Genomic DNA, 15,927 nt, shown 5'->3' on the forward strand with positions numbered 1-15,927 from the left:
TGAAAAAGACCACAGGATCATCAGGGATCAGAGACGAGTGTTACCGGACTCTTGAAAAATTCTGATATTATTTTTTGTAAAATATACGTTTTTTAGCTGTTGATGGACTTTTATTTTATTTATGTTTATTGCAATGCTGAGAATTGAACCCAGTTCCTCAAACATGCTAGGCAAGCACTTCGCCACTGAGTCACAACCTCAACTGATTTTATTTTAATATCTGTGATCAACCAAGTGGCTATGTAAGGGTCCAGTGGAACGTCGGAGAAAGAGACCACACAAGAGACTGGCTCCATGCAATTGGCAAAAGGGGATTTACTGGGGATCCATTCCAGCGCGCTGGGGCCCCGTGCTCACTCAAGAAGGGAGAGCAGCCCAGAGCCCAGAGCAGAGGTTCAAACAGAGCTTAAGTACACTTTTTCGGGAGGGCAGAAGGCTTTGCATACATCAGAACAAATCATCATGAGATGCAGGAAAATTGAACAACAACTCTGAGACGTGATTGGCACATTCATTGGTGGGAACAAGTCGGGCGGGGGTGATTGGTCATTCCTAAGCGGGTTACACATTCAAACTGATTGGTTCAGGCCCTGAGATAAACTGCACAGGGCCCTAGGCTAAATGACCAGTAGGGCATTGTTTTAACTATCTCAGGAATCTGGGTGTAACAGAGGAATTTAATAATACCTAATCTTTTACATTCAAGCTTTCCAGCTTAGAAACTTTACCCTTTCAGCTTGAAGCCTAAGGCAGGAGAATAAGGAGTTCAAAGCCAGCCTCATCAAATTTGCAAGATCTTCTCTCAAAATTTTTAAAAACAAATAAATAAATAAGTAAAAATCGCTGAGTCAGGGGCTCAATAGATAAGTATCCCTGAGTTCTATCACAGGTACAAAAATAAATAAATAAATATTTAAAAAGAGAAAAAGTGGATTTTCTTAAATTTGGTTTAATGCATATGAAAGCCTGAAATACTTCATCCAATGCAGGATAGATGTGAAAGAAAAGTGACCACAACACTCGGAGCAACTGATAGACTCAACCTGATCTTTTCTTAAAATTGGGCATCTCGCCATAAAACAGGAAAAGATAATTTCAGCTTTAGTATAAATTACTGCAAATTCTGAACCTACTTGGAATGCCTGCCTGTGCCCTAAACTCACCCATGTGCAGTTTTCCCTGACCAGATAACAACCCTTTCCTAAACCTTAGTGATGCCTCATAAATTCTGGCCTTCCCTGGCCGGATAACGACCCTCTCTGAGTCTCTAAGATCTCCATAAATTCTGATGCCAGGGCCAGCAAAAATGTAAACTTGTGTTATGCTCCTCAGAGTGTTGTTATCTGTAACCCCCCTTTGTGTAAATTTTTGGGCTATAAAACTGGGCCACAAAGAAGCCTCGGGGCTGTCTTGTTCCCACCGTTTTGGGAGGGAGAGGCAGCCTGGCTGGTTGAAATAATAAGCTTGCTTTAATTTAATTTTAATTGGAGTCAGTGGTCTTTTCTTGCTTCCTGGTCTAACACAACCAAGAGATCTTTATTGCAGCAGTGCAGAAAGGAAAGAAGGAAAGAAGTAGGAGGGGGCAGCTGGGGAAGGCTTTTATAGCCCTTCTGCTGTGCTGCCTAAATCTAACAGGGTCTCTGGGTTTTCAAGCTGCCTTGTTGGCACACAAGGGGGTTAAGTGCTTGGCCTTGAGCAGCGGGCTATGTGTTCTGCCTTGAGCAGGGGGACAAAGCGCTCAGCCTTGAGCTGAGGCTTTGGCCTTTGGGCTTGAAGCAAACAGGTGATAAAGAATCAGACAGAGGGTTTGAGCGGCCAGGTCATCCTTCAACTAACTTTGTTTGGCATGCACTGCAGACAGCTTACTCAGCCTGTCCTGCACCTAACAAGATGTTCATTAAATAGGCATTATTTTGTGTACCATTGAAAAAACTTCCAATTAGTGCATTGAGGCAACACATCCTGAAGCTGCTCCACCTGGCCCAGCAGGGGTGGTGCCTGGAGCAGGGTGGGACCTGGAGGGAAGGCAGAGTCAGGAGGATTCTGGGTCTAGAGGAGAGGTGGGCCTGGGAAGGGGTGGATTCTGAAGGAGACTAGAATCTGGCGGAGTGAGGAGGGGGGTGCATCTGAAGGAGAGGTCTCTAGATATGCCAGGGCCTGGAAAAGGGTGGGGTCTGAAGTAGAGGCAGAGTCTAGAGGAGGGCAAGGCATGGGAGAGTTGGGGTCTGTAGGAAGGGACATGTCCAGAGAAGGGGTGTAGGGTAGAGAGAAATAGGCTCGATCTGGGTGGGGTCTGGATGGCGGGATCTGGAAAAGGGCTTGATCCTGAAACAGGAAATTTCTCTGGAGGTGGTTTAAGAAATTGAGGAGGGCTGGGGTCTGGGAGAAGAACAGGGACTTAAAATTTGACAAGATCATAATAAAAGGTGAATATGAAAGAGTGGGGGGGATCAGCAGAAGAGGTGGGGTATAAAGAAGTGGTAGGGCTTGGAGAATGGGGTCGGGGTCTGTAGGAGGAACAATATACGGAGAAAGGTGGAGAATTGGGGAGAGGATCTGAAAGATCGGGAAAGGGTCTGATGGGGGTGCGAGATCTGGAGGAAGTTTTGGGTTCCTGGAGCTGGGAGCAAGAGGGGGAAGGAGGTGATGATGAGTAGAGGCCTTGGTGGTCACTAACTTTCAGAGCATCTCAATCTTCAAACTTCCATTCTGAAATCCCACCCTGGGTTAAGCTGTGGCTGAAGCTGGGCAGAGACAGTGAGAGTATGCCATACCCACCACCTGCCATAGCACTAGGCATCTGTAGCCACACTGAATCCAGGGGCAGTTTTCCCTGAGCCACCAATAAAAACTACCTATACTGTTCTAGCTGCCTAAAGATGCGAAGGAAGTGACAGGTGTTCATTGCATAATGTTAACAGTAGAGGATGCAGGCATGGTGACAAATGCCTGTTATCCACCTAATAGGGAGGGTGAGGCAGGAAGATTGCAAGTTTGAGACAAGCGTGGAAAATTTAGCAAGATTATGTCTCCAAATAAAAAAGAACTGGGAATGTTGCTCAGTAGAGTAGCACCTACCTAGGATACATGAGGTCCTGAACTCACTCACCTTTACTGAAAATAAACAAACAAACAAACAAATAAGTAAATGGAAAAAAGAAAAAAGGCGGGGAGGGGGGAGAGGAATGCTTGGCTATTTTAAAGTCATTTTTTATTTTTCTTTTTCTTCATCCTTTTCATGCATTTTAATACTCATGGACAATGAACTATTTGGGAGCAGCTGTAGAGCATTTGAAAAGCAAAATCTAAGATGCTATTTACTCTGTGTGATTCAATTCAAAATAAAGGTCTTCTAAAAATGAATGTGAAAGTTTAAAAAAAAAAAGCCAGATTGGGCTCATAAAAAACTGATAGTTCAATATATTGTCACAGGCTCCAACTTTCTTGAAAATACCCATAAAGATCAAGCAATAAAATTAAGAATAAATAAGTGTCATGACTTTAAAGTAACACGATTTTTGCACAGCAAAAGTAATAGAAGTATGAATAAAGTCTACAGAATTGGAGATCTTTTTCAGCTTCTCCTCTAACCACATATTAATATCCAGATAAAAGAAGAACTCAAAATACTTAACATCAGTAACAAAAAACTCAATGCAAATGGGCAAAAGAAAGAAATAGTCATTTCTCAAAAGAATAAGTAAAAATGGCCAAAAAATACATAAAAAATTTTCGGTAAACACATGAATGAAAATTAAAGCTACACAGAAATTTCATATTTGTTTAGTTATAATGGCAAACATAAAGAATACAAATAATACTAGATGCAGGTGAGGATTGGGTAGACACACTTATATGTTGGTGGTGGAAATGCAAATTAGCACAACTCTGGAAAGCTGTATTGAGAATACAAAAAAAAAAAAAGCTAGGAATGAGGGCTGGGCTTCTCCTGGCCCTGAGACCTGAGGGGAAACTAGCTGTGATCCCAGCTCTCTCCTTCAATATTTTATACAGTATCACTGTACAGAAGTACCTTTTCTTGAGGCTGTGACTCTCATCATTTTAACACAATGACCTCACATGGTTTCTGTGAACCTGGCAGGGAATAAGTAGGAATGCTGAGGGAGGGTCCTGAGCCTGAGGGGATGGAGCCCAAGTGCACTTCATTACCTGTTTTCTTTGATGTTTTAATGGTTCTTTTTTTTTCAATATTAAAGTATTAAAAAAAATTTAAAAAATGTATTTAGACCACTAAGTTATTTGTTACATTGTGATGGCAAAAATAGACTTGATTGGGAAATAAAATTGTAAAAATACTATGGTAAGAAATTTACTCCTAGGGAAGGGGTCAATTCCATTCCCATCTCTCAGTCTTTCTCCAGGAAGCCTGATTGACTGTAGGTCCCAAACTTTTGGATTGTAGATACTTCTCTTGGGAGTCTGAGTATTCTCCTTTGAAGTGTAAATGAACCTGTGGAAGCTTCAGGCCCAAGGCCAGATGTTTATCAAAGTCCTGAAAGAATGGCCAGTTTTTCTCCTAATCATACTCTGTTTCTCTAAACAAGTTTCCCATTAGAAACACTGTGCACAATCATATATTGGGTGGACTAGAAAATTTATGATGCTTGATAGCCAATAAATCTTGTGAGAAAGTGTGAATGGGTACTCACAAATTAGAGTTTTGTTTACTTTTGGGACCCTCTAGAGTAAAATAAAATTTGGAGTTCTTCTTCTCTCTGAGTGCTGCTTGCTGTTTCTCCACTAATGTGGTTCCCCACCCCCACATCCCCCAAAATTTATTCTTAATAAAATCAGAATTTATTTAAAAATTATTTTATAGCTTTTATGGAACTATGCACATCAATTACATTATTCTTTGGTTGAGAAAGTCCCAGTTAATTGGCAGTGTATGTATATTTTTTCTAATTTCAAAATATTTTATTAGAGCATATTAATTATACATAATAGTGAGGTCCATTTTGACATGCATACATGCATGGGATATAATTTGCTACATTTCATTCCTAGTGAAAGGGTAAAGTTTCTAAGCTGCAAAGCCTGAGTTAAAAAGTAAAGGACTAGGTATTGTAATTAAAGGGTAAAGTTTCTAAACTGCAAAGCCTGAATTAAAATGTAAAAGACTAGGTATTGTTAAGTTCCTCTGCTACACCCAGAACCTGAAATTCCTGAGATAGTTAAGACAACGCCCTACTGGCCATTCAGCCTAGGGCCCTGTGTAGTTTGTCACAGGGCTGGAACCAATCAGTTTGAATGTGTACCCCGCTTAGGAATGACCAATCACCCCCGCCCAACCTGTTCCCGCCAATGAATGTGCTAATCATGTCTCAGAGTTGTTGTTCAATTTTCCCGTGCCTCATGATGATTTGTTCTGATGTATGCAAAGCCCCCCCCCCACCGCCCTCCCCAAAAAGTGTACTTAAGCTCTGCTTGAGCTCTGCTATGGGCTCTGGGCTTCTCTCCCTTCCTGAGTGAGCCTTGAGCCCCAGCATGCTGGTTCAATAAACTCCCTCCTGCCAATTGCATGAAGCCAGTCTCCTGTGTGGTCTCTTCCTCCGATGTTTCGCCAGACCCTTACCTTAAAGTTTCTGAACTGCACACAGAATCTGAAATTCCTGAGGCAGTTAAGACAATGCCCAGTACTGACCACTTAGTTGTTTAATATCCTAGGCACTTAGGCATTCAGGACCTGAACCAATCAGTTTTAATGTATCCCCTCCTTAGAAATGATGTATCACTCCAGCCCGACCTGTTCCGGCCAATGAATGTGCTAATCATGTATGAAAGTTGTTGTTCAATTTTCCTGCGCCTCATGATGATTTGTTCTGATGTATGCAAAGCCCCCACCCTCCCCAAAAAGTGTACTTAAGCACTGCTTAACTTCTGCTCTGGGCTCTGGGCTGCTCTCCCTTCTTGAATGAGTACGGATTGGATCTTCAATAAATCCCCTTTTGCTGATTGCATGAGCCAGTCTCTTGGTGGTCTTTTCCACTGAAGTTCGCAGGACCTTTACACTAGTACTTTTACTTTGCTTTTTTTCCTTCTTCCCTCTACTACTTGCCTCTTATTTTTCTTCTTAACATGTATTTATTATTTTATCAAATTAGTGCTTTATAGATATATGTGGAGGTGGAATTTACTTGGGGTCTATTCATACATGTACATATATCATTTGGTCAGCCTTGTCCCTCAGTTCCTCCTTTTTCCATCCCTCCTCACTCTTTTTGTAATTATGCTGCATCCTATTTTGCCAAGGACATAGTCTGACTGGTACTGTCACTGATTTACTGACAAACATAAAAAATGTCAAAATTGAAGACTTGAAGTGATAAGTACTGTTATGCCAGATTTGTGGGACCACCAATAGACCTCCAGGAGCTGAATCTGATGCAATCACACAAGAGTCTTTATTACAAGCTCGACCCTGGACTCACAACCATTCCCAATGCAGTGGTCCCAGAGAGTGAGTCTCGGGGCTGTGTTCAGTGAGATTTTATAGATTTTGGGGGGATACTCTATGCATCACAACATCACACAGCAAATCATTCAATACCATGGGAAAATCAAACAACAATTCTTAACATTGATTAGCACATTCAATGGCAGGAACAAGTTGGGTAGGGCTGATTGGTTAGTACAATAGGGGGATTCCTTTGAACTGATTGGTTTAAGCCATGAGGGGTGTATGTGCTAAACTACATGGTTTCCCAACATGTCATCAACCACCATAAACTACTTGGGGGTCATCTGGCAGTCCAAGTATTTTCACTGTCTCATGCTGATTGGAGGTTGCTAGGGGGTTGCTATGGGTCCTCACTTAGCCTAACTGAGTCAGGGACACCTGGAGGCTGGTTTCTCAAAAATGGGGTCACCATAGTTTCTCAGTACAACTGCATGGGAGTCTCCCTGAGGATTGTCTATATTCTGAGTTCACATGCTTCTATTGTATAATTGTTTTTAACATTTGTTTTAGTTGTAGTGGACACACAGTATCTTTATTTTATTTTTATGTTGTACTGAGGGTGAAATGTAGTGCCTCACACATGCTGGTGAGTACTATACCACTGAGCCACAAACCTATCTCTAGTGGGTAATTTTTAAGTTTCTGTGTATTATAGCTGACTGTGAGTACCAGGGCAAATAATATGGACTAACTACTTGTAAATTTTAGATTTTCAACAAACAAATGTGTATGTCAATCCACATCATTAAGTCTAAATCCATAATGAAATAAGGCCAAGACTAAAATACATCTTTCTACACAGTCACATTTTCTATTCTGCAATGAAAACAAAATTGCTATCTATCAGTCATATAAAAGCTATTGTGTTTAGCTTGTTATTTTATTCAGTTGATTATACATAGTATAAATAACTGTGATAAATCTTGAATTAAGTGATATATATAAAATATGAATTACCTACAGGAAGAGATAGAGGCATTACAGTAAACGTCAAAATTATTTTATCTCAGTTTTTATTAGAATTATATTCCAATAAATTATATTCATATCCTTATATCTTACATAAAGTTTATAAAGTCTCTGATAATCCTAGTTCATTTATAACATATCCAAACCAGACATGATTCTCACCAAAACAAAAATGTAGTTACTCCAGTGATATAAAGAATAACAAAGAGAATTATTCAAATACTGAGATTTTTTAAAAACTAACTATATTACTTATAAAACACTAAAATTCCTTCAAGTGGGTCCCTGAAAGCCAAGACAGTATATTCTAGCCAGTGTGATGTCTGTCTGTCTGTGTTTCTTATATCATAAGTTCTGCATTTTAATTTTTCTTCTTTGAGAGCAAACACATGGCCAAATATTCCCCATAACCCATCATGTACAAGTTTAGGAAATATTTCCCAGCAATCATCTGTTACATAATAATAGTCAAAGGACAGATATACTACCAAAAATAAAGTCAAAATTTAGAATTGGAGACAAAAATAATCTTTAGTGATAAGAATCCCTTAATTTGATACTTTAAAAATAGTGAGGGGACAAAATTGTGACTTATGCAGTTGGGAGAGAAATAAAGAATGTCCACACACTTCTGCCCCTTTCAATGCTTTATTCACTCAAATTACACAATATAATTTCACTCTATAAGTTCTTAATAAAAAAACAGCAATTCTTATTGCTAGGCACTGCAATAGACATAATCAATTCACAGCAAAAAAATTAGATTAATTAATCACAGCAAACAATTCTAGATTATTTTGCAGTTTTATTCTAAGAACTTCAAAACACACTTAATCATGACAGGCTAGTGACAGACATTTCTCTGCATGCTAAGTTCAAGAGTCTTAAGCCTAAGGCTTTATGTCTAGCAAATGCACACTCACTCAAACCACAATAATCAGGTCCAGAACCAAGGCAGGATTTCCTAGCATGGAGTGGATGCCCTGTTGAGTAGAGGGTCATAGGAAGAAGTTGAGGCTCTCACTAAGGTCCAGATGAGGTTATAGAGTTTGAGAGAAATGATGATCTCACAGAGGGTCAGGAGAATGATGACAAGTAATTAGATGTCAGTCCAGTTTCTCATCAGGCTCTCCATCTTGAGTGCATCCTTGTTTCAGTTGGCTTAATCCCTGTTCATTAGCTCTATTTTTTCCACTAAATTTTGGGGCTTTATGACTCCCCTTGCAATCCCTGTCAGCTACTACCAGATTTCTTCAGGACATCATTTACTCTGGGGTCAGAAACATCTGGTCTGGTGGTCTCCACCCTTATCTTCTCACTTTATCCTTTTTTTCAGGAGAGGACAGCCCACCAGAAGCTTCACTCTGTTTATCAGAGTAAGGGGAAGTAACTGACTGAGGCCATACTGGAGGGATCTGTGGGTATGCCTGGTGAGACTGCAAGTTTCAAACTGGAGTTTTTAAAATGGAGTTGCTTAGGTGCGCAGGTGACAGGGTCCTACTGCCTCCCCATGCCCAGGTGTGGGCAAGAACAGAGTTGTATACTCTGAGTAGACTTTATGATCTGATTGTTATACCTTATATACACATGCTAAGATGTCATACTGTAACAAATGTATAATTGCTTTGTGTCAGTTAAAACAGATTTTAAAAATTTTAAAAATGAGGATTTTTCATAATCTGGTGAGTAGTTCCCCCATTGCATCATATGTCAAAGTGGGAAAAGTAGGATCTATAACTTTTGTATTAACCTCTGGAATAGCTAAAGTCCCTAGGTGGCTAAGACTTTGTAAACAAAAGGACCAGCTGAAAACACAGTAAGTTCTTCCTATGGTAACATAAGAGAGTCTAGGGGTAGCATCTTATACCTTGAGATTTTGGGTGGCTCCCAAAAGCATAGCCAAATGAGTGAGTAGCCAGATGAGAATGAAGATGACCAGGGACAGCTCTCAGTCAGATACCACTATAACAACTCTGCATTGCAGGTGGCCCAGCACACGGCTGGTCTTGGTTTTCTCTGTGCTGGCTCTGGAAAGGATGAGAGGAAACAGGGTAAAGACTGGAGATGTCTTTACCAGGGGCCTCACATCTTAACAATTAGTTCCCAGTATTTTTGTTTGCTTATGTTTTTGGTATGGGAGATTTAACCCAGGAGCTCAACCACTGAGCCACATTCCCAGTCCCCATTTTTTATTTTTTTATTTTGAGACATTCTGCTGAGTATGGCTTTGAACTTGTGATCCTCCTGCCTCAGCCTCTGGAGCCAGTGGAATAAGAGGTATGCACCACCATATCCAGCTACATTTCCAGTTTTGAAGAAAACACCAAAAGTACTGATTATTCCAAGCCTACACCACCTGACCCCAAGTCCTTATCTTCAGACCCTTCCTGCTGGCTGGCCAAACCCTGAAACATTCTCAGTGTTAAGTGGCTGTAGTGGGCCTGTACACTCCAAGTAGAGTTTATGATCTGTTTGTTACAGATCACTAATGTGGCCATTAGTGCAAGGTGTCAGGATGGAGGCCAACACTTCTCTCAGAACAGTGAGTTTGGAGCGTCTTTAATACACATGGGGGTTGTCCACATTATTCTCAATTTTCCCAAATCAAAAACTGGGATACACAGTCTGGCAACAATTTTTGAGATTCAAGGACATTGATGGCTTATGGAGATAACAAGCTAGATTATTTTAAGCTTTGTAATAGAAGAGTCAGATGTGTGATGACAGTAGAAAGTCCTGGCATATTAAGGGAGCACTGCTAGCCACAGTCATCTCAGGATCAAGCATGGGATTATGAGATCAGATTTTTATTTCTGGTTTTTTTTTTCAGTTCTGGAATTGAGCTGAAATGTTCTCAATTCTGGGAATTGAGTTGGGTCCTCATATGTGCTAAGAAAGCATTCCATCTCTGAAATATACCCCAAATCCTTTGTATTTTTACTTTGAGACAGAGTCTCACAAAGTTTCCCAGGCTGGCTTCAAATTTTCCATTCTCAGAATGTACTTCTGTCTCCCAGAAAGGTTGAGACCTCCTTCCCCAGGCCCTCCCTCCCACCCCAGATGGGAATGCACAGTTTGAACCTCCCCAAACACCAAGACTCACCTCTCCCACAGAACACGGATGAACATTGGAACAAACTATTCAAAGAACAACAGGACACATGTTAGTTAACAAGTCCACCAAATGACAATTTCCCTATGTGGGAAGAGAAATTTCTGCCCTCCTCTCTGGTCCTGACTAACAGGACACACAGCCCACATCCTCAGCACCTCACCCAAAGCTCCGAGTCATGCCATCAGCTAAATTACTTGACATGTTCCTGGAGCTAACTGAACACATGCCACCAGTGAAAAGAGTCTGAATTTGGCTTTACATAGCAGACAGAGGTTATATTCCAGACACATACCAGGGATAACTTGGTGGCAGGAGGGATAGTGTTTTATATCTTTCTATTGTCTTGGATTTATACTTTTTTCTTTTTTTGGCAAGAGCATGTTTTAGAACAACTTTAAAAACTAGTTTTAGAATATTATTTACTCAAGGCAACAGCACATATAGTCATGGGTTATATGGCTGTCTCCAAGGTTTAGACTATAGGACCTCTCTCTGGGTCCCAAAATCTATGGATTGTGACTGGCCTTTAAATGAGCCTCAGCATGATCCCCAGTGACATATTCTGCAGAGCAACAGCGCAGCCCAAAGGGTCTTGTCCCATGATTACACAGTGAAATGATTTCATCATTTAGCCAGCAAAGTATGTGGCCCTCGAGCCATCTGGCTCTGCCAACTGCCAAAGGCCGGGAGAGGCAGGTGACATGAGCCTTCAGTAGAACCCTGTGAAGCCCAGGTCCAACCCCAGGTCTGGCATGGCCGGAGGATGACCTTCCAAGCTGAAAGGAGTGCAACCCCTCCCTTTACACCCATACTCACTATACCAGTGGATGCCTTCTAGACCCTCCCACTTCTGAGCTTGAGCCAGGAAGTCTTCAGGCATTGTTGGAAGAAAAGCATTCTGAAAGACCAAGAGAAGAAGTGGCACTGCTGAGTGGGCCTGTGGGCTGTGACTGCTGCCCAGCAAGAGGCACAGAGTGTGGAAGTTTCTTCTCAGCTGGAGAGCTATTTATAGAGGATGTACAATGCCTCTGTGTGAAACTGCAAAAGGCAGGGCGCGTTTTCACCAGGACTGTGCTGAAGAATCAAATGGGGCAATGGGGCAGAGAATCTAGAAGGTGGACAAATTTAAGAGTTCCCACAGCCATAGGCCAGGTCTCAACATGAAAAATCACTAAAGTTTCACTGCAAAAACAAAGTTATCCTAGTGCAACTTTCTGCCATGCTGGCAGGGGAGAAGGCCAAGTTCCTCAGGGGCACCAAGACTTCACTCTGTCCACACAGAAGGATAGCTGCAGTGTGAATGGCCATTTCTGTCACTGTTCCTTCAAGACTGTCAGCACCAGGGCCAATGCTCAGCAAAGGCAGAGTGTTGGCCATGAAGGATGCTTCGAAAGGCCTGACCCCCCGGAGGAGACAGGATCCTGCTGAATTCAAGTAACCTGCTCACAGCCTCGCATTGCTGGCACAAAAGACGTTTTTCATGTTAGGATATTTCAAAAAGGAATACTATGTGAATTTAGAGTTTTCTCTTTGAAAGTCACACATTTCGATACTGAGTACACATCAAATGTCAAGGTAAATATAATTAAATGATCACCAATGGAGGGGAAATGCTTCAGGAAATAGAATTTTTATATAGAAATACAACACCCACATTCCTGAGTATAGATCTTGATACTCTGTTTTGGTAAACATTAGGTAACATTCCTGAATCTGTAAGGTTTGGGTTAAACAGAAAACAGTGCTTCCATATTACAAGGGTACACCCTCTATCCTAGATAGGAAATTATGGAAGGTCATAATTCCTATTATCCTGATAGGAAATAAAAGTTTATGACTTCTACTGTGCTCAGCAAGTCCCTCTCAATAATAAGACTGAACAAGCCCCAATGTGTCACTCACCTCTGGCTTAGGGTGGAGGCTCGCATTGTGGGAGTAGTGGAGAGCAGCCACTTCTCTGAGCAGTGCCAGCAGCAGGTAGATGGCCTGTTGAGCTTCAGGGCTTCTGCAAGCCTGCAAGCGGAGTGTGGAGTGGGCATTCAGAAGCTACATAGCACTACTGGAGCAACCCTCCCTGGGCCATACACTATGGGCCTCCACGCATATGACTGGGGCTATAAGTTCATGAGACATGCTCAGGTTAACCTCAGTGCACAGGGGTCAGGCAGCCATGATGGAGAAACAGAAGTCAGAACCTGTTCTTCTCTGACTACTTCACTAGTCTTAGAAATGTTTCCTGAGAAGAGTCAGGATTTTTCATTTCCTCTTTCCAGATAACCTGGGACTCAAAAAGGAAGCAAGACCAGAACAATTTAAAGATCAGAATCCTGAAGCTGGGGTTGTAGCTCAGTGCCTAGCATATGTGAGGCACTGGGTTTGATCCTCAAAACCACTTAAAAAATAATTAATTAAATTAAGGTATTATGTCCCTCTACAACTAAAAATATTTTTAAAAAAGATTAGAATACTAAAACCCTGTATCAACATCAAAATAAGCATATATGTGGATTGTGAATTACATAGTTATAAATTTTGCTAATTGTGCGGACATATTTCATTCACAAAGGACGCCATGGGAATCTGCCTCATGGCACGTAGTGTCACTCTAGGGGCTATTCAGAGGCTCTCTCCACAACACCTGTATCCTTTGAAATATCAGGGAAGATGCAGGTGTGAGAGGTGCCACCTGGCATCAGGGAGAATCTTTGAGCCCATCCTACCATCAAAGCAGTCTTGAGGCCGGAGGTCTTGCACTCAAGCATGGCTTTGCCCACTGCATCACGAAGTGCCTTGTACTCGTCCCCATGCACCAGGTATCAATCCATCTGGCCTGTGTGGTCCTTCTGCAGCACAGAAGAAGAGGGTTAGTCATGGTGGGGTGGGGTGGAGTGTTCTGCAAAGACCCTTCTCCTTAAGTGAAGAAAGACAGCAGACACCATTGGAAGCTAGAGGCACCTGAGCTGGGACTCCCTGTGGGGCCCTGGGGGGTCTTCAAGAGCATAGCCTCAACAAGGATGGAGAGCCCAGGGAGCAGGGAGGCTGACCCTGGAGCTGCTTGCTTTCTCTATACATGGCACCACACTAAGCAAGGTGACAAACATATGTCAGCTCTGGGTCTCAGTGGTCATCTTAAAAATGCCAGGATTTTAAGTGCCATTTTTTAAACCTCAGGACAGTAAGAATTTACCAGTTTCAGAGCACTGGGAATGTAGAAGCCTGAAAGCCAAACTCATTGGACTTGTCTCAATTCTTACCTGCCTCTGCCTGGCAGAGATGCCAAGACACAGCCTGCAAGCTGTTACCTTTCAATTTGCTGGAAGCAAATATTGAAAGAAATAATACTCATTCACTTTCCCTGTGTCCAAGTCAATTAGAAGTGAAGCCTAAATAAAATGCAGGTAAACAACAAACCAGGCACACATGTGAGTATGCACACACATGTGTCCATGCTAACCTTTGCCCTATGGCAGGTGGCCTAAACTCACCCTGAAGCAGAGACCAAGGGCCATATGCCTGCCTGTGTCCTGCATGTAATGAGGGCTGTCAGGGATCTGTGTCTCACCTGCTGTGCAACCCCCTTGGGAAACACCCACTGGCATCGATGGCCCTGCCTGGAGAGGCTCTGCACAAATTCCAACCCTCGCGGGCTCGCAAGCCTCTGGACCAGGTACACGCGGTGCCAGTCGTTCCCTGCCTGGGTGCAGAACTGCTCGACACATCACAGGTAGTACTGCTCCTCCACAGCCAGCTCTGACAGTGCAAGGAGAAAGCTAGTCAGTGACTGGGGACTAAGAGCCTAATTCTGGGAAACTCAGTAAAAAACATCCAGAACAGGGGAACATGGTAAGGGCCAGAAAGACCCTAAGGAGAGTTCCTGTCCTTCTGAACCTGTATCTAACTTCTCCAAGGTAGAGAAGACCTGCATTGAGCCCTCCTGAGGCTTCAAGAGGAGGTCAGAAGCTCTGATAAGACACAGGTGGGTCCTGGACACTTCCTGCAGGTACTTGACCAAGGCCACAAAGACTCCCTGAGGAGCAGGTCTGTAGAAAATGGCATTCGTCCCTCGGGCTGTCGAGTTCACTCCTTGTACAGTAAGTACAGGTTTTCTCATGAATTGAATCCTAAGGAACAAAGAACAAGAAAGAAAAGAATATTATTATTTGTACCAGGCAAGTCCCCAACCTTCTAAAACTGCCAGTGAGAAAATAAAGGGAAAATAAAGGCCATCATTGTAAATCTGATTATAAATTTTTTGAATCATAGAAAACAACTGGGAAAAACAAATCTATAAGGAAAAAAATGTGAATAACCTTAAAATTTTGGAAGTAAAAATATGAAGACATTAAAAATAAAAAGGATTCATCATCTTGCCAGCTGGGAATGACCATTGCTAACCCTGTGGTGTACGCATCCAGGCTGTGGTTTCTTCTGCTTTGCACTTACCTGCACATGACTGTCAAGATAGTCACACACTGCTTAACAACAGGGGCTCCTGCAAGAATGCATCCTTAGGGAATTTCACTGTCATGCAAATTTCAGACAGCTTCAGATGCTAGGTGAGTATCTCATGAGACCACCACCAGACATGCAGTGATGGAAAGAAACATCACCAAGAGGCTTGTGACTATGTGCGTGACATATAAGGGCAAAGCAATGTCTTTGAAACTTCTTTCTTTTCCACATGGAAAAGAAGCATCTGTTAATTGCACTGAATAAAGCAGCATTCTGCCAGTTTTCAGAAACTTTGCCACTGCCTAAACTGTATGGTTCAGATGGTTTGCAGAAGAAAGCAACAAAGAGGCAGCCAGCTTACTTCTAGGCAGTTGGTGAAGAGTTTGGTCTTATCTTTAATGATAAACACCTTCTTCTCTAACAGGGACAAGTAGGCCTGGATGTAATCTTTTACTGCATGGAAACTGTGGAAAGAGAAATATTATTCCTGGTGATGTCAGGATGGCAGAATCACCCTACACAAAAGAACATCTATTAACCAATCATCTGTCCATATATTTCTCTCTGTGTATAAAGGTATAATACAAACATATTTAGGTATATAGATTTAACACTTTTTATTAAAAATATGTTTTCACAGTCTTGAAAGAATATGAAATTCCATATTGCAGACCAGCTGTTCTCAAACATTTTGGTTTCAGGTCCTATTACAGGCTTGAAACCTATTGAGAACTGCAGAGACTTTTTGTTTATGTGGATCAAATCTACACAAGCCAGAAAACAAAGACAAATGCTGAACAATTCCATTTATGTGAGGTATCTGTGGCAGTCAGAGTGACAGACAAAAAGTAGAGTGGGGGTCTCCCAGGGTTGGGGAGTCTGTGTTGGGTGGGGAAGGTGCGGAGCAGGA

Source organism: Ictidomys tridecemlineatus, chromosome 5 (assembly GCF_052094955.1).
Source record: "Ictidomys tridecemlineatus isolate mIctTri1 chromosome 5, mIctTri1.hap1, whole genome shotgun sequence".
Classification (NCBI taxonomy): Eukaryota; Metazoa; Chordata; class Mammalia; order Rodentia; family Sciuridae; genus Ictidomys; species Ictidomys tridecemlineatus.